This window comes from Typopeltis vanoorti, chromosome 25, assembly GCF_054136105.1.
Source record: "Typopeltis vanoorti isolate ZY-2024b chromosome 25, IOZ_Tvanoo_1.0, whole genome shotgun sequence".
Classification (NCBI taxonomy): Eukaryota; Metazoa; Arthropoda; class Arachnida; order Uropygi; family Thelyphonidae; genus Typopeltis; species Typopeltis vanoorti.
The window spans coordinates 43631658-43656442 of NC_143573.1; the positions used below are offsets into that span (position 1 = coordinate 43631658).

The 24785-nt window shown below is 37.3% G+C and overlaps 1 long non-coding RNA gene across 1 annotated transcript in view; it reads right to left on the reverse strand.

Moving 5' to 3' along the window:
* Window positions 1-22834, reverse strand: part of LOC150092695 (uncharacterized) — a 37244-nt gene extending 14410 nt beyond the window's left edge. Inside the window, exon 1 of the long non-coding RNA XR_016550515.1 lies at window positions 22754-22834. This is a non-coding gene — a long non-coding RNA (uncharacterized LOC150092695). The remainder of the gene's footprint in view (window positions 1-22753) is intronic.
* Window positions 22835-24785: the final 1951 nt, after the last annotated feature.

Genomic DNA, 24785 nt, shown 5'->3' on the forward strand with positions numbered 1-24785 from the left:
ATTTATTTTAAACCTGTATTAAAAACATTTAAAATATTAAAATTTTAATATCATTATTAAAATATTAAAATTTTATTTATTTTAAAACTTTATTAAAAAACATTAAAAATATTTAAATATTAATATTAAAATTAATATTAATTATATAATATTGATATCCCAAAAGTTTGGGAGATTCTCATTTTATGTAACCATCAAAAATAGTTTTAATAATATTATTTATCATCATCATCAAATTTCTGCTATGTTCCCTCAAGGGGGCAATGAAAGATTAGATGACAGTACAGGTTAAGATAGTACTACATGAAAAATTTACATCATTACTAACTTCCTATCTACAATTTTCCTCAAAATCAGTCTGTTACTTGTCAAGACGCCAACATTATCAGATCTTATATTTCTATCATCTAAGATACATTGTACCGTATCAATCCACCTATATCTTGGTCTTCCTCTGGGTCGTTTTCCTGCCAACCTGGCAGAGAACACTTGTTTTGCTAATCTTTCATTGCCCATTCTGTTTAAGTGACCATACTACCTGAGATTAGCTCTGCTAACGCATTTCTGGATGCTGACAATGTCAAGTTCTTTCCTAATATCCTCATTTTTAATATGATACTGCCAGTGATGCCATCTGTTCATACCCCTAATCTTTTTTAGGACTCTCATATCTGCAGTCTCTAGTCTTTGGTCAAGTGTTTTACTAGCTCTCAGATCCATAAGTTAAAATTGGTTTGAACACTGTCTTGTATACAGCTAATTTAGTGTTCTGACTAATTTCTCTCTTATTCCATATGAATTTATTCAATTGACTTCCTATCATACCACCTTTGTTGATCCTGTTGTCTATTTCCATATTTAATTTACCATCTTCACTAAAAATCGTGCCTAAGTAGCTGAAATGTTTTACTTGTTCCACAGGTTCTCCATTCACAACGCAATTGACATTTTCAACGATTCTGCCTATTTTCATTGTCTTTGTCTTTTTACTGCTGACCCTCATACCATATCTATCACAACAGTTATTCAATTTAGTCATGGAATCTTGCAGACTTGTAGCGGATTTATTTAGAAGTATAACATTGTCTGCATAAAGCAAAGAGCTGACATTAACATCTCCAATTTTAATATTGGGTTTAATACCACTTTCCTTCATAATGTGATCCATATAGTTAATGAATAACAGAGGGGATAATGTACTTCCTTGTCTGATACCAGATTTAGCATTAAACGACCTTCCTGTACTTCCTTCAATTCCAACTGCTGACTTACAACTCAAATAAAGACTAAGTATTGCTTGATATAATGCCCCACTGACACCATATAACTGTAGTGTTTTGAATAGCTTCTCTCTTGGCACCCTATCATATGCCTTTTCCAGATCTACAAAACTTAAATACAGATCTTTGTTGTTATATTCCCATGATTTCTCAACCTATTTAACCTAAATATAATAATCTACACTGGCAAGAAATTTGATACACTCCAGGGTGGGCTAAAGTTGGATGCTTATCTTTAGCTTAGCCTAGAAAAGTATATATATATCTTGTTGATAGGACAGAAGGAAACTTTTGTAGGCCAACAGATCTAAGTAGTTTGGATCTAAGTAATATCGTCCATCAATATTTTGATGAGAAGCAGATGACAAGGAAACTCTGCAATTATCTTGATGTCATATGATTCAATAAGGTCATTAATAAGGAAGGTAGCCTTGATGTGATTTATTTCTTGTGACAGCAGCAATGCAGTGGAGCAAAGAGAGGATGCTTGATGTAGTCTTAATGGTGCCAGATTTCTGATAATTATGACTGGTGTGCAAGAGGATGAGTGTAAAATCCAGTATGTGTTTTCTTTCTGAATACTGAGAAGTGAAGGCTACTTTACTTTTCTCACACCCTCATGATTGTAATAGAGTGATTTAATGGACACTTCAGTAATATACACTATAAGGCTGCAGAAATAGATGATAGTTCACCAGTCTGGTCCACTCCGAGTCAGAATAACTTCAGTTCCTGGAGAAAATAAACTTCTGACATTTCCGTATAAAGTTCACTATTGAACATGAATCCAATATTTCTGCCCTTTCTGGATACCTTAATAATTCAAAATGCTACAGGTTATGTTGATTTTTCAGTTTACTGGAAACCAACTTTTACTTGCAGATACATTCACACCATCATTTACCACAGAAGATGGGTATTATCTAGAATCTTGTATGTAGAGCTCATATGTCCTCTTCTAATTCCCTTTGGTTAGATGAAGTGAATAAAATTAAAAGCAATCTGACATGAAATACATACAACAGGAACTACCATTCAAAAAATTTATAATTATCATCCTTCAACCAGACTACAACGTGATATGAAAAGAATTTCAATACCTTATTGTAAAGGAATATCATAACAAATAGCAGATTCTTTGCAAATGCAATCTATACTCTTCCTTCAAACCTTCTTTCTTACCATCTACAAAGGATATGTTACCACCTATTTCCCTAACCAGGTGCCTATCAGGTACTCTGCTCATGTAATTTTTTTCCTATTTTGGACAGACTGGCCATTCTGCTTTGATTAGAATCAAAGAGCATCAAAACAATTACATTTTTGCCTGGTTCCAAAGATTTTTTTAAAAAAATCTTTGAATTTGAAACCTGCAAATTCAAACTTCTCCTTTAAATACGTGAAATGCTACAAAATCATCCAAACCTTAACCACTCAAACTGCATACTAATCTAAGTTTTGGAAAGTGATTACTATTAATTGTTTATTTTTTTTAATAATTATTTAATTTTTTGTTATCTACGCAACTTTTTCAAACTGTTTTCTTGAATTCTAATAGTGTAGTCATATACTTCAGCTCCAACTGAGATACAAACTAGTGTGCACATGCTGTAGAAATTATATATTTGGTTTAATCCTTTATCCAAGTGTAAACAAACAAAGTTTGCACCTGAAGTAATTTCAGGACTGGGACAACTCATGGCAAAGGTGGTATGACTTCACATCACTTGCCTTAATATCCCATAATGCAAAGCACAACTCCTTGCAGATATGTATAATGCTATGCATTAAGGGAAGGGTCACTACCCAGACCAGTTTCAACCTTTATTGAGGTCTCATCAATGGGAGCTAGACCTAGAGGTGGTGATACCAAGGTGGAAGTAATGCAGAAGTCATATTTCTACACAGGCAAAGGTAGTATGACTTCACATCACTTGCCTTAATATCCCATAGTATGCCCCAGTCCTGAAATTACTTCAGGCGTAAACTTTGTTTGCTTACACTTGGATAAAGGATTAAACCAAATATATAATTCCTAGCATAACCAAGTGGAAAACAACTTCCATCAACTATCTCACATTCCAGAGAATTTTAATAATAAGGTGCGACACCTTTTGGCAACTCATATATGGAAATATGAGTTCTCCATTACTTCCACCTTTGTATCACCACCTCTGGGTCTGGCTCCCACTGATGAGACCTCAATAAAGTTCGAAACCAGTCTGGGTGGTGACCCTTCCCTTAATGCATAGCATTATATATGTCTGCAAGGAAATGTGCTATATTTTTGTGATATTTTTGTCAACCTTCAGAATGAAGAAAATAGCGATATGACAAGAAACGGCAAGGTTGTATATGAGAATTATGAGAGTGTGAATGTAGAAAGTGTGAATGATAGTATTAATGGTTTCTCAGAGAATAAAAAAGATGAGATAGATGCATTGAATGAGATCGTGTTGTTGAATGGTGCGATAGAAAAGGCAAAACAGCAGCTAGAGTGCATGAACAAAAGTCGACTGAATGAACCAACCAATAATAAAAGGTATGACAGGAAAAATAGGCGTATGAATGTGAACATGAACAAAATGAAGGATAGAGTGCTGTATGGAGACTCGTTAGTATGAGGTGTGTTAGTAGAGGATTTGACAAAATCGTACCAACCTGGTGTGACCATAAAGGATGTAACTGAGTCTATTAGAGAGCAAAAGGAAACGGTGAAAGAAATGAATTGTTGTGGCAGGTACGAATGATTTGAAAGGAGATAAAATGGAAATGATAGAAGACCTGAATGAATTGTTTGAGGTAGCAAAAGAAAAGAGTGAGAGAGTTAGAATGATTAGTCTTTTGCCACGGTATGAGAGTGAAATGTTTAAAAGGAGGGCCATAATTGCGAATGACTTTATGCATGGGTTATGTATGACGAGTGGTGTGTAATTTGTGGACGTGTGGAGTGAGTTTGATGGGCGAAAGGATCTATATAAGATGGATGGCTTCATTTGAATGGTTATGGTGTAAGAAGACTTGAGAAAGTGTTGCTGAATGTAGTGGATGTGCAAATTCAGGGAAACTAGATTCGTTAAGGGGGGGGGGGTAGATATACAGTCCTTAGGGAGGCAGTTGAATGTAAGAATGAATATAATATGCTAGAGCAAATAAGGACAACAAACCAGAGTGGGATAGTTAATATAAGGCATCAAGGTAGGGTTGGGGCTAATGGGGGTCTTAAATTCATGTACACTAATACTAGGAGTATTAGGAACAAGAAGGAAGAGTTTTTGGCCATGGTTGGCACTTCCAGACCACAGGTTATAGGTATTAGTGAAACATGGCTGACTGTAGATGATATAACTAGTGGGATTGAATGTGATGGGTATAGTGTGTTCAGGAATGACAGAGAGAATAAAATGGGGGGAGGAGTATTGTTGATGATAGCTGATGAGCTCCAGCCAAGGAGAATAGAAGTTGAATTGCAGGATAGAGAAAAGAGCACATTTGAGGCCATTTGGTGTGAGATTGTGGCTAGCAGAACTAAATATACAATTGGGTGCTGCTATAGACCAGGTGATGGAAAAGATGGTGGTGACAGTATGCACAAGCAAATAGAAGAAATGAGTGGAAGAAGGGTGATTATTATGGGAGATTTCAACTATGGTCGCATTGATTGGAGTGAGGAGAGGACACACGGGAGGAAGGAATTGGATTTTATGCGGTTATTAAGGGGTAACTATCTGCGACAGCATGTAATGGAAAATACTAGGGGTCAGAGAGTGCTTGACCTTGTAATTACATCTGAGGATTTGGCTGTAACAAATATGACCACATTGCCACCAATCGGTGAGAGTGATCATAGGGTCTTGACTTGGGAGGTGGCTAAAGGTGTAGAATTTTCAATTAAGACAGGGTACATGTGGAATTATCGGGCTGGAAAGTATGACAAGCTTAGGAGTTTGATTGGCTCAGTGCCATGGCATGTACAACTGCAAGGACTAGAAGTTGATAGTGATGGGAAGTGGTTAAGAAGTGCTTGCATGAAGCAATGGCTGACTGTATACCTAGAGTCCGAATAATAAATCAAGTAGGGGTTAAATGGATGAATAACACCATTAAGCTTGAGCTTCAAAAAAAGAAACAACTATGGAGGGAATTTAAGGAGAAAGGTGACCGGCAGGCACATGAACAGTATAAAGCGCAGGCCAGAAGGTTGACGAGTGTGGTAAGAAAAGCAAAAAAGGATTACGAAAGAACATTGGCCATGCGGGCTAAAGAGAATCCTAAACAGTTTTTTAGATATGTAGCAAGTAAAAGGAAAAATGTACATGGCAGAATGATTTTAAAGAATGCCGATGGTAGGGAGGTAACTGAATCAGTTGAGATAGCCGAGTTACTGAGTGAGCACTTTGCAAGAATATATCATCTAGGTGGTGACATTGCAGAAAAGAATAAACCACAATAAACGAATATTGTGGTGAATGAAGTGGAGGTGAGTAGTCTATTGCATAACCTCAATGTCAATACATCTGTGGGGTTGGATGGTATACCAGCTCGTGTAATACGAGAAGCAGCTAATGAATTGTCAGTACCCTTGACCATTTTGTTTAATTTGAGTCTCGGGTCTGGGTTAATCCCGAACAGGTGGAAGGAAGGGAAAATAGTTCCACTGCATAAAGGTGGTTCCAAGACTGCTGTTGTAAATTACCGACCGATTAGCATATCAGGAATCATTGTCAAGGTCTTAGAGAAATTAGTCAAGAAAAGAATACAGGATTGGATAGATGAAAATGGGATATTGTATGGGGGACAACATGGTTTTGTGAAGGGTAGATCATGCTTCAGTAACTTGCTCACGTTTTATAACACAGTGACAGCTGAACTGGATAGTTGTAATGGGTTTACAGTGATACTACTGGACCTTGCCAAGGTCTTTGACAGGATACCACATGGAACCCTAATCAGTAAACTGGAGCAGATGGGGATAGATATAGGGTTGGTAAGATGGATAGGAGGGTGGTTGAAGGAGAGATACCAGAGAGTGGTTTATTCAGGAGTGGAGTCAAAAAAGACGTCTTGTGACTAGTGGAGTGCCGCAGAGCTCTGTTCTTGGACCACTGCTTTTCAATTTGTTCATCAATGATATTGGAAAGGATTTGAGAGGAAGTGTTCACTTGTTTGCTGATGATGCAAAGTTGGGTAGAGCAATTGTGAGTGCACAGGATGTCAAAATTTTACAGGATGATTTGGATAGTTTGGAGGACTGGGCTAGGAAAAATGGATGTCAGTTTAATGTGGCAAAGTGTAAGGTTATGCACTTTGGGGTGAAAAGAATAGCAGCAGTATATCGCATTGGTGGAACCGTACTCCAGGAGATTGATGAGGCAAGGGATTTGGGAGTGCTGGTGGATAGGGAGTTGAAGTTTAGGGGGCACATTACAAAAGTGACTAAAACAGCTCACCAAATCACTTGGCTTATGAAAAATACTTTAACATGCAGAGAGAAGCAAGTTGTTGTTCCTCTGTATCGAGCCTTGATAAGACCCCATCTGGACTTCTGTGCCCAGTTATGGGCACCAAGGTTTCTTCGTGATGGGGGAGGAAGTGGAGAGGGTCCAGAGACGAGTGACCAAGATGATAGCAGGTCTGTGGAATGAACCTTATGAGAATAGGTTGAGGATTTATGGGTTGCAGAAATTGGACGATAGGCGAAGGAGGGGTGATATGATTGAGACATTCAAATTACTGAAGGGTTTTTATAAGATTGATCCAGAAGATATTTTTGAAAATATGACTGGTGGTGGGAGGACTAGGGGCCATGCATGGAAGCTGGGCAAGAGCGTGGTTGACAAGGGTGTTAGAGCTAGGTTTTTTATTTGGAGAGTGGTGAATGAGTGGAATAAGCTTCCAGAGTCTGTTGTGGGTGCTACGACCGTGAATGAGTTCAAGGCAAAATATGATAGATACTGTGTGAATGTTGAATAGTTGTTCCAGACATGATGTTAGGGCCTCCCTTGATGAGTCTGTCGACTCCTTGGAGTTTTCCGGAACAATAATAATAATAATAATAATAATAATAATAATATGCTTTGCATTATGAGATACCAAGGCAAGTGATGTGAAGTCATACCACCTTTGCCACAAGTTGCTGCAGTCCTGAAATTACTTCAGGCATAAACTTTGTTTGCTTACACTTGGATAAAGGATTAAACCAAATATATAATTCCTAATATAACCAAGTGGAAAACAACTTCCATCACACATGCTTTAGGACCCGTTCTTATGACTTGTGTTTTGAATATAGTTACTGGTCTGTCCCCCTGATAACGTCCACATAACGCATGATGAAATATATTGGAGTTTATGAATAAAATTCTATTTTATTTTTATTTTTTTTTTTAGCATGAGGTTTTTAACATGTATAAGCCATGAAAGATTTTAAGTGTCAGATAATGGACAAAGAAAGCAAAATAGGGATGGCCTAAATGGGAGGAGCAAAGAGTCAAAGGACTTGAATGATGGGGTAAGGAATTATGGAAAGGAAGACTGGTGGAATGCTACTGTGCTAATACACCAATGCAAAAGTATGATGAATAAAGGTACAGAATTTGTGGCCTTGATACAGTTAGTCAGTTCACAAATCACTGGTGCCAGTGAGAGGTGGTTAACTGAGGATGATATATTCACTGTAACAGAATGAGACAGTTATAACATTTTTTCAAAAGAAACAAAAAAGGATAAAAGAGGAGGTGGCATATTCTGATGATTTCAAAAAAGTTGTGTCCTCTCAATGCAGAACTTGAAGAAAACAGCAATGATAACAGCTTTCAAGCTGTTTGGTGTCAGGTTAAAGTTAGTACAAATTTTAGATATTTAGTGGGGTGTTGCTACAAGCTAGGGAATGCAAGAAGATGATTCTGAAATGTTCAGATGTGACAAGTGAATGATAGGAGAGTAATAATAATAAGTGACTAATTATGGAAACAGGAGATATCACATGTGAGTAAGGAGATCATAATCCTTGAGCTGCTTAGGGTCAACTATCTTATGGCCAGCCTGGTTGGCCGAGTGGATAGCTTATCCACTCTCCAGCCAAAAGACCATGGGTTCACATCCTGCCGTGGGCATGGATGTTTGTGATTGTCTGTGGAATTACTAGTGGTGATCGACAGTAGATGGCATTGGTGTAGTTGCAGTCAGATGGTGATTAAATGGTGGAGACGGAGTTGTAAAGCAGGTGCCCTCCCTCGATGAGTCCTTGGACTCCCTGGAAGTGTGAAATAATAATAATACTATACAAGGGTGTGCTAAAAAGTTGTCATAATTACCATGAAGAGATTGAGGTACAACAATATAACTTACACATTATTCTATATATTCCTCATGAAGTGTTATACACTTGTTACAACACTGCTGCATCATTTGCAATTCTCTAAGAAAAAAGTCATCTGTGGTAAATTTTGTTCCTTTCACATGTTGTTTAAATCTGGGAATAGGAAATAGTCAGATGGGGCCAGACCTGGCAAATAGGGTGGGTGATACAGACATTGAAAGCCCAAGTTGTGTATTGCCTATTGGGTTATATGAGCTGTGATAAGCAGTTTCATTGTACCGCAAGAGCAACACACCTCTGCACAGTTTCCTGCAGCAGTTTTCCTTCAGTACTTCCTTCGGTTCCTTCAGAGCTGTTGAATAAACTGCTGCTGTAACAGTTTCACCTTTTTTTCAGGCACTTGATAAGGATCACACCATCCATACCCCAAAAGACAATGGCAAGAACCTTCTCTGTTGACTTTTGGGTTCGGAACTTCTTTGCCCATGGTGAACCTTTGTGTCTTCACTCCCCTGACTGTTGTTTGGTCTCTGAATCATAGTGATGAAGCTATGTTTCCTCAACAGTCACAACATGAGCCAAAAAATTTGCACCTGATTTCTCAGAATGATCCAAAATCCCTTGAGATAACAGCACATGTTCTCTCTTTTGGTCAGCATTCAAACATTTGGGGACCCACTTCGTTGAGTGCTTTGCATGTCTAGATATTGGTGGATAATGACCCCAACTCATTCCCTGCATATCCCCAGAGTCTTTGCAATGTTTTGGGCTGGTATTCATCTATCATCAAGGATCATGGTAGGCACTGAATTGTTGTTTTCAGGTATGATCACTGTGGAAGGTGTTCCTGACCTGTTAGCATCTGTTGTCTCAGGATGCCCAGTTTTAAACTTGGTCACCCACCTGGCAACTGTTGAATATGGTGGGGCACAGTCTCCTAAACTCTCACACAAAGTTTGGTGAATCTCAGTTGCAAACTTTGCTTGCAGCACAAAAAATTTGATGATGGCATATACCTCTATGTCTTTGAATTTCTTTAAAACCTCTGGCACGTTTTATTATATATACTAAAAGAAAAAAGAACAAATTATTACAATTTAATGAAACATGGGGATTAAACAATTTTAGGATATGTTCTTTCTTGTAGTTATATCACTTGCTTTACTATCATGTTTGTTCTGGGTGTTTATCAAAACTTTTCAGCACCCCCCCCCCCATAGATGAAGCAATGTGTAGGACTCAAATGGGATTTAATAACAATATTCTCACACAGTAATAACAGAAGATGCCACTAGGATGTCACCAACTGGGGAGAGTGATCATGTGTTTTTGACATAGGGAGTTCCTAGACAGGTACAAGATTAATGGATGTGTGAAGTTACAGAGAAGGGGACTATGATAAATTAAGGAAATAGATTGGTGATATACAGTGATACCTTAATGAACTGAAGGGGAGACAAATTAGTAGTGCATATGAATGGGTGAGGAATAACTTACTTATGGCAATGTCAGGTTGTACTCCTAAGGGTTCAGAGAATAAATAAAGTAGGAATAAAGTAGCAGAAGACATTTTTGAGGAGATATAAAGAAGATAATACCCCTGAACAGCATGAAGTACAGGCTAGGCAGGTGATAAGTGTTGTAAGGAAAGAAAAGATGTCAGATTTCTAAAACTTATAAACCAAATATACAAAGAGGAAAAATCCCCAAAAAGCTGGACTAGAGCTCCAGTGATCCCAATTTACAAAAAAAAGGACAAAAAACAGATTGCAATAAATATCGTGGCATCAGCCTCCTCAATGCAGGTTATAAAATCTATGCAAAGATGTTAACAAACAAATCCTAGCTGGAAGAACAGAACGGATTTCGTAAGGGAAGATCATGTATAGACTCAGCTTTTATTTTAAAAATAATTATAGAAAAACAGAGAATATAATATTGAAATACACATAGCTTTCATTGATTATATAAAAGCATGTGACAAAATTTTGAGAAATAAACTATGGGAAACTCTAAAGGAATATCACATTCCGAACCAAGTGTACAATGCTCTATTGAACATATACCATAATAATGAAATAGCGATAAAGCAAAATGATACCATATCTACTTGGAAACCAATAAATAGAGGAGTCCACAAGGCTGTCCTTTATCACCCATATTGTTTAACATATATAGGGACAATATTATCAAAAAATATACACGTGGCTTCTGAATTAATCGATATGCAAAAATAGACATGCTACTCTTTGCTGATGATCAGATCATCTTTGGAAAGAATAAAGATGAACTGCAGAAAGCAATCTATAACTTCAATAATATTATATACAACAATATGGCAAACAATACAACGAGTATAAAAATGAGAGAGTGGGTGTGCAAGACGGACAGGAAAATGGGGCAGCTCAGGATTGACAGGGGAACAGCATGAGAAAGGAATAAGCTGTTGTGTTTGTATACAATGCTGTTGAGTGGAATGCATTGCCTGAGGCAGTTGAAATGGTTGCATTACTTGAGTGTGTTCACCCAAAAATTGTTGGAATACATGAGACATGGTTGGATGAGGATGACATCCTGACAGAAATAGAGATGAAGAGGTATGACGTGCTTTTTCATGAGGATAGAAAGGGTAAAAAGGGAGAGAGGAGGAGTGCTACTGATGATAGAGAAAGAGTTATGTCCACACAAAGTAGAGATACAAGAGGGAAATAGTGCCAGTGGTTTTGAGGCAGTATGGTGTGAGACAGAGGTGAATAGAATGAAATACTTGGTTGTATGTTGTTATAGACCTGGTAATGTAGATTGTAGAGACTATGAAATGTATAATCAAATTAATCGAGCGCATAAGAAAAGAGTGATCATTATGGGCAATTTTAATTATGGCAATATAGACTGGAATGATGAGATAGCAACTGGAAGAAAAGAAAATGAGTTTCTTGAGTTTTTGAGGGAAAAACTACCTCAGACAGTATGTAACAGAGGGCACATGAGGATTGAGGATCATGGATTTGATCACCTCATCAGAGGATGTAATTATAAATGAAGTGTCCAATCATCCACTAATCGGTGAGAGTGACCATGAAGTGATTACCTGGGTGGTTGCCAGCAGTGTGAGGACCTCTGTGAGAAAAGAGTATATGTGGGTAATTATGAAGAGCTCAGGAGACAACTTGCGAATGTAGCATGAAACAAGGAGTTAGCTGGAAAAGAGATCACAGCTTGGGGGATTTTCAAGAACTATCTAGTAGAAGCAATGTTTAAATGTATTCCAAGGTTCAGAAGGTTAAATAAGGTAGGTGTGAAATGGATGAATAAAGAGATTAAGCATGCGATACAGAGAAAAAGGGCATTATGGAGGCCGCATAAGAGAAGTGGTAATAACCAATTCCATGAGGATTACAACAATCAGATGAGGCCGGTGACTTGGTTGGTAAGGGTTGCAAAAGTGAGGTATGAGCAGCAGTTAGCTAATGAAGCCAAAAAGAATTCTAGGGAGCTCTTTCAGTATGTAGCCAGCAAAAAAAAGAATGATTATGGAAGGATGACATTGATTGGAGAAAATGGTATAAAGACAGCTGTTGCAGAAGATTTAGTGGAAATACTTAATGAGCAGTTCATAAAGGTCTTGCAATCTTGCGAATGTGACTTCATTGAGAGATTGAGAGCAGTTGATGATGGGAAGGAGAGACTGACTGTAGGTGAGCAAGAGGTGTATGGGAAGCTGAGCCAACTAGATGTTAAGGCTGTGGGACTTGATAATACATCAAGTATTCTAAAGGAATGTGCCAAGGAGTTGACATCTGCCTTGACATTTTTTTAATATGAGTCAAGTTCCCAAGGAGTGGAAGGAGGACAAGATTGTGCTGCTTCATAAGGGAGGTGACAGAACTCAAGCATCAAATTATAGGCCTATCTGTGTGTCAGGTGTTGTGGTTAAGTTGTCGGAGAAGCTTGTGAGAACTAGGATCCAGAATTGGGTTGACAACAATGGTATTATCTTTGATGGACAGCATGAATTTGCTAAAGGAAGGTCATGTTTTAGTAATATACTTACTTATTACAATATAGTGACTGCTTCCTTGGACAGAGGAGAGGGATACACAGTAATATACTTAGATTTTGCAAAGGCTTTTGATAGATTACCACATGATAAGTTGATAGTCAAACTAGAGCAGATGGGGGTTGGATATTAAATTAGGGCACTGGATCAGAGACTGGCTATCTTATAGGCATCAGCAAGTTGTGTATGGGGGGAGCAATATCCCAGAAAAAGGTCACTAGTAGTGTACCTCAGGGGTCTGTTTTAGAGCCATTACTGTTTAATATATTAATGATTCTGGCAAAGATTTGGATGGAGATATTCAGTTGTTTGCAGATGATGCAAAGTTGGGATGAACTATAAAGCGTAGAGAAGATGTTGTAGCGTTACAAGAAAATTTGAATAAATCGAGTGATTGGGGATGCGATTTCAATGTTGCAAAGTGTAAGGTTTTAAAATTTGGGAAACAAAGATGGGATGCAGAATTTATGCTTGGTGAGGATATATTGTCGGAGGTGGAGGAAATAAGATATCTTGGGGTGATAGTGAATAAGCATCTGAAATTTAGTAGACACATTGCCAAAATTGGGAAGACAACACAAAGACTTCTGGGAATGATGCAGAGGACACTGACTTGTAGAAGTAGGGAGATTCTTGTTCCATTGTATAAGGCTTTGATTAGGTCACAGAGACTACTGTGCCCAGATTTGGTTACCTGGTTTTCGAAAGGACGAAGAAATGTTGGAAAGGGTCCAGAGGCGACTGACTAAGGTAGTTTTTGATTTCTGGAATGTCGAATGAGGAAAGAAGATAGTCTAGTGGAAAGGAGGAGGAGGAAAGATATGATAGGGACCTACAAGTTAGTAAGGGGTTGTTATAGGATCAATGTTGCTGAGGTTCTACAGAAAACGGTGAGAGATCAGGAGAGAACCAGAGGTTATCCCTGGAAACTGTATAAAGAGGGTGAGCAGGGGAGTGAGAAGCAGGTTTTTTTGCATGTAGAGTTGTGAATGATTGCAAGGCCTTGCCTGAGAGTGTGGTGTCTGCAGAGAATTTGAGTGTGTTTAAAGCATGGTATGATGAGCTGTGTGTATGATAAAAGAACCTCCTAGATGAGTCTTTGACTCCATGGAGTCTTCAGTGGTGATAATAATAATAATAATGGCCTAAAAATGTCAATGGAGAAAACTAAAGTCATGGCTTTTCATGAAAATAACCCTGTCAGAAGTAAAATAGTAATAAATAATTTAATAAGTTAATAATTTTAAATACTTAGGCTGTAAACTATCTTATATAAATGAAATAGATATTGATTTTAAGATGATTAACTTTATAAAAATCACTGGAGTAATTAACAGAACCTTTAAACCTATGTACAGAAACACAAGACTTAGAGTCTACAAAACAATAGCCAAACCTACACTATTATATGGAAGTGAGATATGAACCTTCAGAAAAAGAGATATACAGAGAATTCAGGCAGCAGAAATGAAATTCTTTATTAAAACAAACCCTATTAGATAAAAAAAGAAATCTTGAAATAATTAAAAATCTTAAAATTAATTCCATAACAGACTCAATGATTAAATATAGGTAAAACTGGCTAGAAGCAAGAATGCAGTGAGAAAAATTACCAAAAAATATCTTAACATATAAACCTAGAGGAACAAGGAACAGGAGACAACCAAGAAAAAGATGGACTGAGTCTGGAACAGGCCACTTGGCCTAGAACCTGTATAGGAAGAAGAAAAAGAAAGAGAAACTGGGATATAAAAAGAGATTATCTATAGCAGTAAAGCAAAACCCTAGAGAATTCTACATTTATACTGCCAGTAGAAGAATGAATATGGAAGACTGGATTTAGCTGCTGGAAGCTGCTGAGAGATGTGGTGGAAATGTTCAATGAGTATTTCATTAGTACATTTATTTCATGTGGAGATTTGAGAGTGCTGATTACCTGCTTATATTGATAATATGGAAACATTGGAGAAAGAGAATGTAGAAGTGAATAACTAAAAACTGTCTCATCACTCCAGAATATGGAGTATGAGAAGAGATTGAGGGAATGTGATCTTCAAAGCTTGGCAGATAAGAGCAGGGAGATGATATGTTAAGATGTATGAGTTGGTTAGAGGAGTCTATCAAATAGATAATAAGGAAGTATTGCACAAGATAATGGGTGATAAAAGAATGAGAGATCATTTCTGAAAACTGTACAAGGGTCATGTAAGTAAGGAGTGAAAAGATTTTTTGCTTGTCAGATGATGAATGAGCTGAATACATTGCTGGAATAGGTGGTGAGTGCTCGATGAATAAGAAGGTGACAAACACAAACCACAATAACTGTCATACACTACCTTGAATGTATTCAAGACAAAGCATGACAGTTATTGTGCTTTGTGTTTGCCCTCCCATGATGACCATATGGAAGCTTGAAGACCATCACAGCAAATTTTGATCTCTGAACTCATACAGTGCACCAGTTAGGAATGTAGGTTCCTGCCTTTCATACTGTTTGCCTTCCTGCTAGTTTGCTGCCAGGCACGTGATTAGTTATATTTCTATATGCTTATGAAGATGCCTTGGTGAAAATTGGAATAGTAATTTATTAGCTAAATAAATTTAATTACTAATGTTATCTCTGGATATGTTTTTCCATTAAACATTCAAAATTAGTGCAAAATGTAAATTGCAGTTTGGTGGACAGGATGAAAAGACATAAGATAGAGACAAGAAGTCATGTAAATTAGTGAAGGAATGTGTGAAGAATAGATTATTGAATAGATTATAGAATAGTGTGAGGAATAGATTATTTTACATGAAGAAATGATGGTGAGTACAAGATATTACCAGAATGCATTGTAAATACCTGGAAAGTTAAGGTTTAAAGGTCAATAAGATAAATATGGGGGGGGGGGGAAAGGCCTTTACAGTTCTGATAAACGCCTAGAACAAAATGATATTAAAGCAACTGATATAACCACAAGAAAGAACATACTAGTAGCAGAGTTATGTAGGAAACTTATGTTCTTATATCCTCATATGTTCTCTCTTGTGGTTATTATTATTATTATCCAGGGAGAGTATGCCAACAACATCAAATGACTGGGATCCCTTCCAACTACTAACCTGGTTCAAACTTGCTTAACTTTTTGTTGAGCCATTAGCAGCAGAGGCTCTACCAATCGACCAACCTTTGCTATCAGTTGCTTTAATATCATTTTTGTTGTAGGTGTTTATCAGAACTTTCCAGATCCCCTCATATGTTGTTAGTCAAGTGAACCACCTACAAAGAGTCAGATGACTCCATTGAGGTTGAAGAAATAAGATGTACTTATGTATTTGGCAAAATGCAGCTAAAAACCAGTTTCACACACACAAAAAAAAAAAAATTGTGATACTTTTATCTGAGAATAGAATGTTACCTTCAAAGTAAGGCCAAAAATATGTTCCTTGTGTCCATAATCTGATATGAAGTCTTTACTACTACAACAGACATGGCATTATTCACTATTAAACTAATGTCTCAATCTTAAAGAAGGAAAAAACATTTCATCAACAAAAAAAAACATGCTTCTCAACTACAGTTCTGAAACGCTGAACTAAGACAGTTACTGTATCGCAAATAATGGCTAGACCATCGGCTATCTCATAAATAAGATGCTGACATTATGTAGCAGACGGTATACACCATTTCATGCAACCACAAAAGGTACAGGCAGCAAAATATAGCTGAACAAAATACATTACCAATAAATAAAGAATGATTTCTAGAAAAAAAACAAATGCTGTTTAACTTTTTTTGTTCAATGCAATAAACAAAGGGTTATAAACCTATAGAACATTACTACAGATGGGATAAAGATTAGGTAACTTGGAATCTGCTCTAGAGAACAAATACAGCACTTTTTCCAGAGAAAGTATCAACTTCATTTCCTAGATTAAGAAGCCAATTCAGTTCCTCCAATTAGATTGATAAAAGCCATCATGTGTCTATTTCACACTAACATATAAAAATTCCTGCCTTCAATAGACATTCACAGTTATCAAGTTGATATATTGTTATTATTATTATTAGACACCTCCAGGGAGGTCCAAGGACTCATCGAGGGATGGCACCTGCTCTACAACTCCATCTCCACCATTCAATCACCAACTGACCACAACTACACCAATGCCATCTACACCCACCACCACTGGTATTTCCACAGACAATCACAAACATCCATGCCACAGCAGGATTCAAACCTGCAGCCTTTTGGCTGGAGAGCGGACATGCAAACCACTCAGGCCAACCAGGCTGGCATATGGAAGAAATTTTTCATAGAATGGGAAAGGGGGATAGAACAAGAGGCCACCCCTGGAAACTATATAAGCAGAGTGTGTGTAGAGGATTGAGGAACAGGTTCTTTCCATGGAGAGTGGCTGTTGAATGGAATGCATTACCTGAGTGTGTTGTGAATATAGACACATTGAATCGGTTTAAGACATGGTTGGATGAGCTTTTTGTGTGTGATAGTGTATGTACCTCCCAAGAGGAGTCTCTGATCCATGGAGGTTAAATGTTAATAATAATAAACACATAAATGAATAATAATAATAAAGCATAATCGAATATCTGATAATTCAGTAACCGATTGTAATCCAACTTGGCCTCCATTAGTCAGATGGTTTTGACAATGCCCTTTGATTGGAACAACCTGAGTTTAAATCCACCTAAGATGTGAAGAAGTTTTATCAGATCTTTTCATCTGAAGGTGAGTTAGCTGGTCTCATGCAGGGGTGGGGGGGGGCAGTATTTTACCCAGAGATACTTGAATTTTTCATCCCTCAAACCAGCCAAAACAAAAAAAACATACAAAAGAGACTACGAAAATAAGAATTAACCGCTCTATTCCATGAGATATGGTTTTGAAAACCCACAAGATAAAGTGTGGGTCCACATACATGGGTGGTCTAAAAAGTTCTCAGCCTCAACCATAAATGTCAACACTATCAGCAAGATTTTTTTTAAGTAGGTCCATCTGTCATAAGCATCCATGTGAAATCGTAAGTCATTCTGTCAAGTAGTCTGAAGCAAATGCGTTGCTTTTTCCCTTGAAATGGATAAAATTGAGTATCGTGCGGTTATAAAATTCTTTGTAAAAGAAGGTTTAACGCCAAAAGAAATTCATTCGAAGTTCATAAAAGTTTATGGGTACTCTTCTCCTTTGTTTTCGACAATTAAGAAATGGGCAGCCGAGTTTAAACATGCCCATACCAGCCTTGCAGATGATCCATGTGAAGGACGTCCAAAAAGTGTAACAACACCAGAAATCATTGATCGAGTGTACGATATGGTATTGGATGACTGGCCAATCAAATTGCTGAGACTATAGGCATTTCAAAAGAATGTGTAGGATATATTTTGCATGAAGAATTGCAAATGAAAAAGCTGTGTGCAAGGTGGGTGCTGCACAGATCAAAAAACGCACTCGCATGAAAATCTCTGAACAGTGCTTGGAGCATTTTAACAAGAATAAAACTGATTTTGTGCATCAATTTGTTACTATGGATAAGACTTGGATTCATCAGTACACACCAGAATCCAAACAGCAGTCAAAACAGTGGACAGAAGCCAGTTGTTCAGCACCAAAGAAGACAAGGTCATGCAGTGGTGTAGCTAGAGCTTTTGCCACCCCTCAATACACACCAAAAATACTACAAAAAGTCAAGGTCATGCAGTGGTGTAGCTAGAGCTTTTGCCACCCCTCAATACACACCAAAAATACTACAAAAAGTCAAAACGATGATATAGGTAAATAAATTAAAACACTATGTTTATTTCTGAAGTAAAACTTTAATTTCAACATTCTAAAATGTTATTTTTCTTGCTTTTCCAATAGCAAAATCATTGATGACATTGGCGAAGTCTATTTTATAGTAATGTAGGTAATTCTTAATCAATTTTATTTAAAAAAACTCCTCTCACAACTAGCAACACTTACAGAAATTGTGAAGAAAATTCACAGAAGTATTACAATATTTGGAAATGAGTTCTCCAGACTGTATTTTAGAATTAACTGCAAAAGTTCAAAAAGGTTCAAAGTGCTGCCCGGGGCAGACCTCCCCCTCTGCTCCTCCCTAGCTACGCCTCTGAGGTCATGGCATCGGTGTTTTGGGATGCTGAAGGCATTCTGTTTATTAATTATCTTGAAAAGAGTAAAACAATAACCGGGGAATGCTATTCCGCTCTTTTAACCAGACTAGACGAAAAAATTCATGAGAAAAGACCAGTAGCAAAAAAAATCATCTTTCATCAGGACAATGCACCTGCCCACAAAGGTGTTTTGGCAATGAGAAAATAAAGGGATCTGCAGTATGAATTGTTGGAACATCCACCCTATTCCCCAGATTTCGCTCTCTCTGACTCCTATCTCTTCCCAAAACTAAAAATTTTCCTCGCTGGTCAGTGTTTTTCTTCAAATCAAGAGGTGATTGCAGCTGTAGAGGGGTATTTTGCAGATCTTACTGAGAACCACTACAGGGATGGGATAATGGTGCTGGAGCACTGTGATAAATGTATTAGTCTTAAGGGAGATTATGTTGAAAAATAGTTTTGAAATTATAAATCCGTTTTTTTTATTGTTAGGCCAAGAACTTTTCAGACCACCCACGTATGTGCAAATCAGAATAGGCTAACTTAGTCAACATCTGCAGTGTCCTGTAATGATGTCTTTTGATCAGAAAGACCCACTTTCAGATCCTTCTGCATATGAAGAATTCTATAAGGGTTTTTCATCTAGATGTGGAAGAGGCAGGAGTTTAATTTCTCTACTAATAACTTCAATTTTTCTTCCCCTCACAAAATGGACGCACTGGCCAGAACGTATAACAGGCACTACTAGTCCTGTAGCTTCAATTCAACCATGTTCTGGATTCCAAATAACCCAATGCCACTTGATATAAGTTCTTCATCTTAGACAGATACAAACCCAGGTCTTTCCAACTAAAGGGCATTGTGAAAACCAACTGAGCTATGGAGGCCAAGTTGGACTACAATCAATAATTGGGCATGTTTTTTGTTGGTTGAATCAGTAAATGTGTTACTCCCCAACTAGGATAAATAACTGTTTGTGAAAGTCTACGGCAAATAATTTTCATTACCCAGTATATTTATTGAAGCTTTATAATTGCCATGGTGGAAAAGGGGAGAGAGAGGATTTGGGAATATGACTGCTATAATGAGAAAGAGCAATGGAAAATCCTGAAAGTACAAGATGTGTTGAACTTGTTTCCACCTTGGAATCTGCATTTTTTTTTTTTTTTTTTTTTGGTTACAATATGAAACATTACAAAATATCAATTATATACACTGCTTCGAAAAAAGTTGAGACCATAGGATGAGGAATAAGCCCATGGCCCCCACCTTAATAAGATGAACTAACTCCTTTTGTTGCAAGGACAGCAGCAATCCTACAGGGCATAATTTCCACAAGCGTACTATAGTGATCAATGGGAATTTTGGGGCATTCTTCCTATAGGCATGTAATCAGGTCCTGGACTGTTATGAGGAGAAACTCCCTTGACTTCAGCCGACACCTCAGTTCACTGCACAGATATTCAACAGGGTTGAGATCAGGGCTCTATGGAGGCCAGTCAAATGTGTGCCATTTGACTGGATACCAATTTGTGGATTGATATCCACAAATCACGCAGTTACAGCAGCAGCCTTAGGACATAGTGCAATGTCTTGCTAAAAGAGACAATGGTCAGTTCCACAGAAACACCCAAAGTAAGAAACATTGAATTGTCCAGAATGTTCATATACCTCTTGGGGGTTCAATGTTTGTGGCACCCCAAGAGGTATATGCACACCAAATAGGTCAAAGGCCAAACCAGGAAAATTGGGACTATACCATCACTCTGCCACCTCTAAATTTCATAGTTGGGATAAGGCATTCTGGTAGAGGGAGTAGAGTGATTCATCACTTCATAGCACAGCTTTCCAAACTTCCGCGTCCCACTGTATACACTCTTTGTACTGCTGAAGATGATATGCTGCATGTTGGTTCAGGTAATGTGGGACTGGCATATTGCAATCCTATCATGTTGTAACTCTCCACTACACTCATACCCATCCATCTGCTCAGTAAAGGGTGTAGCAAGATTCGTGGCTCCATAACACAGTTTTCCCAAGGTTTCGTGTCCCACTGTGCATGCTCTTTGTACTGCTGGAGGTAACGCTGCATGTTGGTTTGAGTAATGTGTGGCTGACATATTGCAGTTCTACCATGGAAACCATATTGTGATCCTTGGTTCTGAATGTTTTTGTGCAGATTCGTCTCTATATTCAATGTGTCAGCTGACAAATAAAGGTTTTTGCATATTATCCTTTGAAGTACCCTATGGTCCTGTTCAGTGCGTGTGTGTGGGTCATCCATTGTGGGTAGCATTTGCAGTTGACTCCCTATGCTTCAATCACAGTATGGTATCGCTAATTGTTGAGCTGGGATCTAAAGTCCTTTAGATCTTTTGGTCCATTACAAATGTATTGTTTCACTTACTCACTGTCACGTATAAATGCTATGTTGTGCTCTGATGATGCTGATTTGAAATTACGAAATATAAGCAAGTTAATAAAACATCTGTTTATAAAATAGTGTGTTTGGTGTTGTTAATACTGTTAAAAAAAATAAGTCATAAATGCCATTTTGTTTTCCTCTGTCACTAAAGCCAGAAACATGTTACAGATTTTAACATTAGATGCTGTAGTATAGTTCTTTAAGGTGTTAGAATAGTGCTATGTTTTTTGTAGGAATAGTATCATTACTCTCCGACCTATGTATGTAAAAATCTCTTGGTAACATTAACATAACAACCCCTAACTAACTTATATGTCTCAATCATATCATATTCCACCTCCCTCCTATTCATGGCACTTTGCAATTTTACATTCTTTCAATGTGTTATCATACTCCACAGTTCAAACACCACTGAACACCTTTGTGAATCTTCTCTAGGCCCTTTCTAACATTTCCTCAATACTATGAAAACCCAGTGACACCTTTCCATGTTATTACTGATTTATTTTTTCTTTTTGCTGTTGTTAGGACTACTGCCAAAACAACTAAGGTTTTGATGGAAGTGTGTTATGTGGGTTAAATATCTGGCTAATGTGCCTGTTTCTGGGAATAAAAATCCTGCAACCTCTGTATGCAACTTTAATTCACTTTCAGCTGAAGGTTCCTTGTAATAGTCTCACATCCCAAATGTAAACTGCATTATAAACTTTTTCCAATCAGAATAGTAATAATGATAAACAATAACAAGTTCCCTTTTTGGAAGATATGTTGTACAACTTTTGTATTAATATTCTTACTCAACCTACCTGGGAAGATGGAGAGAAAGAAGAAAGCACACTCCAAAACTAACAATAATTCAACCATTAGAAGATTAAGCATACCCAAGAACACATTCAATTCAGAATACCTCAATTTCTTTTCAGTTAAGGAATCTCTGCAGATGAAAATACTGTACAGAAGCTATCAAGACGGACTGAATGCTTCAACTGAACAAACACCTCGACCATCACAAATGCGATATGTTGAAACAAAAATTCGTCACATAGCACGGTCGATAAAGACAAGGTTAGATTAGCTCTTTACCTGGAAAACGGTGGGCACCAGTATCGATTTTCAACTTGCCTCACGCCTATTAAAGTTGCATATAAACTGTCTGAATATAATCGTCGTTTTTTCTGTTACAAATTATAATGATCCCCATTTCAAACACTTCATGACTTCTTATAAAAATCGATACATAACTTCTTATAAAAATCGTAATTTCCTTATACAATATGAAACGAGTCACGTCATATGTAAACTTTTTCTCTAATTGTAGATAAAATTACATATGATGAGATGTGACTACTTTAATACTATATAATGACAGTGAGATGGAGAAAAGCTTAACACAATTCCTTTTAATGCATAGGACAAAATATCTCGATTACACGAATAACGATATAGTTATCATTGTAGGATATGATTTTTCTTTTTTGACCTCAAATTAAATATACAAAAGCAAAGCGAAAAAAAAATAGCATTTTTCCAGCTGCTCTATCTTCCGAACCTCAAAAAAATTAAGAAGACAACTGAGTTGTTTCACCTTGCAAATTGACATAACATAAACACACACATATCCTAATCCAATATCAGCAGACAAATTGTAAATAAGCACACAGCTACAAACATGCCTTTTAATATGACAACAGCACAACTAGCGGAAAGAAAACGATTTAGAAATATATGGACACAAAAATTAAATTCAAAGAAATACTACATCCATAACACAAATAACTTGTTTCTCGCTATTTGTGCAATTTTATTAATATGCCTTTGAAAAAATATTATCGCCATCAAACTAAGTAGTCTCGTGACATGTGTCTGCTAAAGCCATAGAAGCGATATATATATATATATATATATATATATATATATATATATATATATATATATATATATATATATATATATATATATATATATATATATATATATATATATATATATATATATATATATATATATATATATATATATATATATATATATATATATATATCGCATTTGGACTATTGTGCACAGATCTGGTCGCCAGGATTTCTTGGTGATGCGGAAGTGGTAGAAAGGATTCAGAGGAGGGTTACAAAGATTGTTGCAGGTCTGTGGGATGTTCCCTATGAGGATAGATTGATGATCTGTGGGCTCCAAAAACTAGCTGATAGACGTAGGAGAGGAGATATGATAGAGGTATTTAAATTGTTAAAGGGATTTTACAGGATTGATACTGATGATATTCTTAAGACCAATGCAGGATGTGAGAGAACGAGAGGTCATCCCTGGAGATTGTCTAAGAGTGTGGTTAACAAGGGTGTTAGGACTAGATTTTTTACTTGGAGGGTTGTGAATGGGTGGAATGCTTTGCCAGAACTGGTTGTGAATGCTTCAACTGTGAATGAATTTAAGGAGAGGTATGACAGGTATTGTGTAAATAATGGTCAGTGTGTCAATGTCGGGTCTCCCGCGATGAGTCTTTTGACTCCATGGAGACACCGTTAAAATAATAATAATAATAATAATAATAATATATATAAATACTACTGCTACTGCTACTACTACTACTACTACTACTACTACTACTACTACTACTACTATTATTATTATTATTATTATTGTTATTATTATTATTATTATTATTATTATTATTCGAGCCTGTGTAGCTCAGTGGATGTGGCGTTTGCACACCACCGCGCTAGGCCGCACGAAGGAAGTCTTGGTTTCGAGTCTAGTCGGCGACTAGAGGAAATTTTTCTAAGCCTTTTTTCGACGGGTTCCAGAGTTAGTCGATCTCTGGCACGGGCAAGCAGGTTTTTCCTCCCAGAAACTCGGGTTTTTCGTCCTGTAAACTCAAGAAAATCGACCGTAGAACCCACATTATTTCAGACATTAAATATATTGTGTTAGGGTTAGAGACCACGAGATGGCGGCACATTTGAGCCGTCTCTCTTCACTGCGTACCGTTTAATTAGTGATAGCCTTGGGCCGTCTGTCTCTGATTGGGTACCAGTGGAGATTGAACTGCCCACTCAGTCTCCAAAAGTTAGATAGGGCTAAATGGCCTCGCCTACTCCCGCATACGGGAATAAAAAGGCGTTAGCTGGTTTTTTATATATATATATATATATAAAGAGCCTGTGTAGCTCAGTAGAAGTGGCGTTTGCACTCTACGGCGCTTGACCGCACGAAGAAAGGATTTGGTGGTTCAAATCTAGTCACCGACTAGAGGAAATTTTTCTAAACCTTTTTTCGACCGTTTCCCGAGTTAGTCGATCTCTGGCACAAGCTAGCAGGTTTTTTTCTCCCGGATACTCGGGTTTTTCGGCACTAGCTGGTCGCCTTCTTCACTGTTTACCGATGAATCAGTGATAGTCTTGGGCCAGTTATCTCTCTGATTGGCTATCAGTGGAGATGGAACTGCCCACTCAGTCTCTAAACGTTAGATAGGGTAAACGGCCTCGCCTACTCCCTGTACTGGAACAAATAGGCGTTAGATGATTTTATATATATATTCGAGGCTTTCACATTGGTCCTTTTTCATCCTT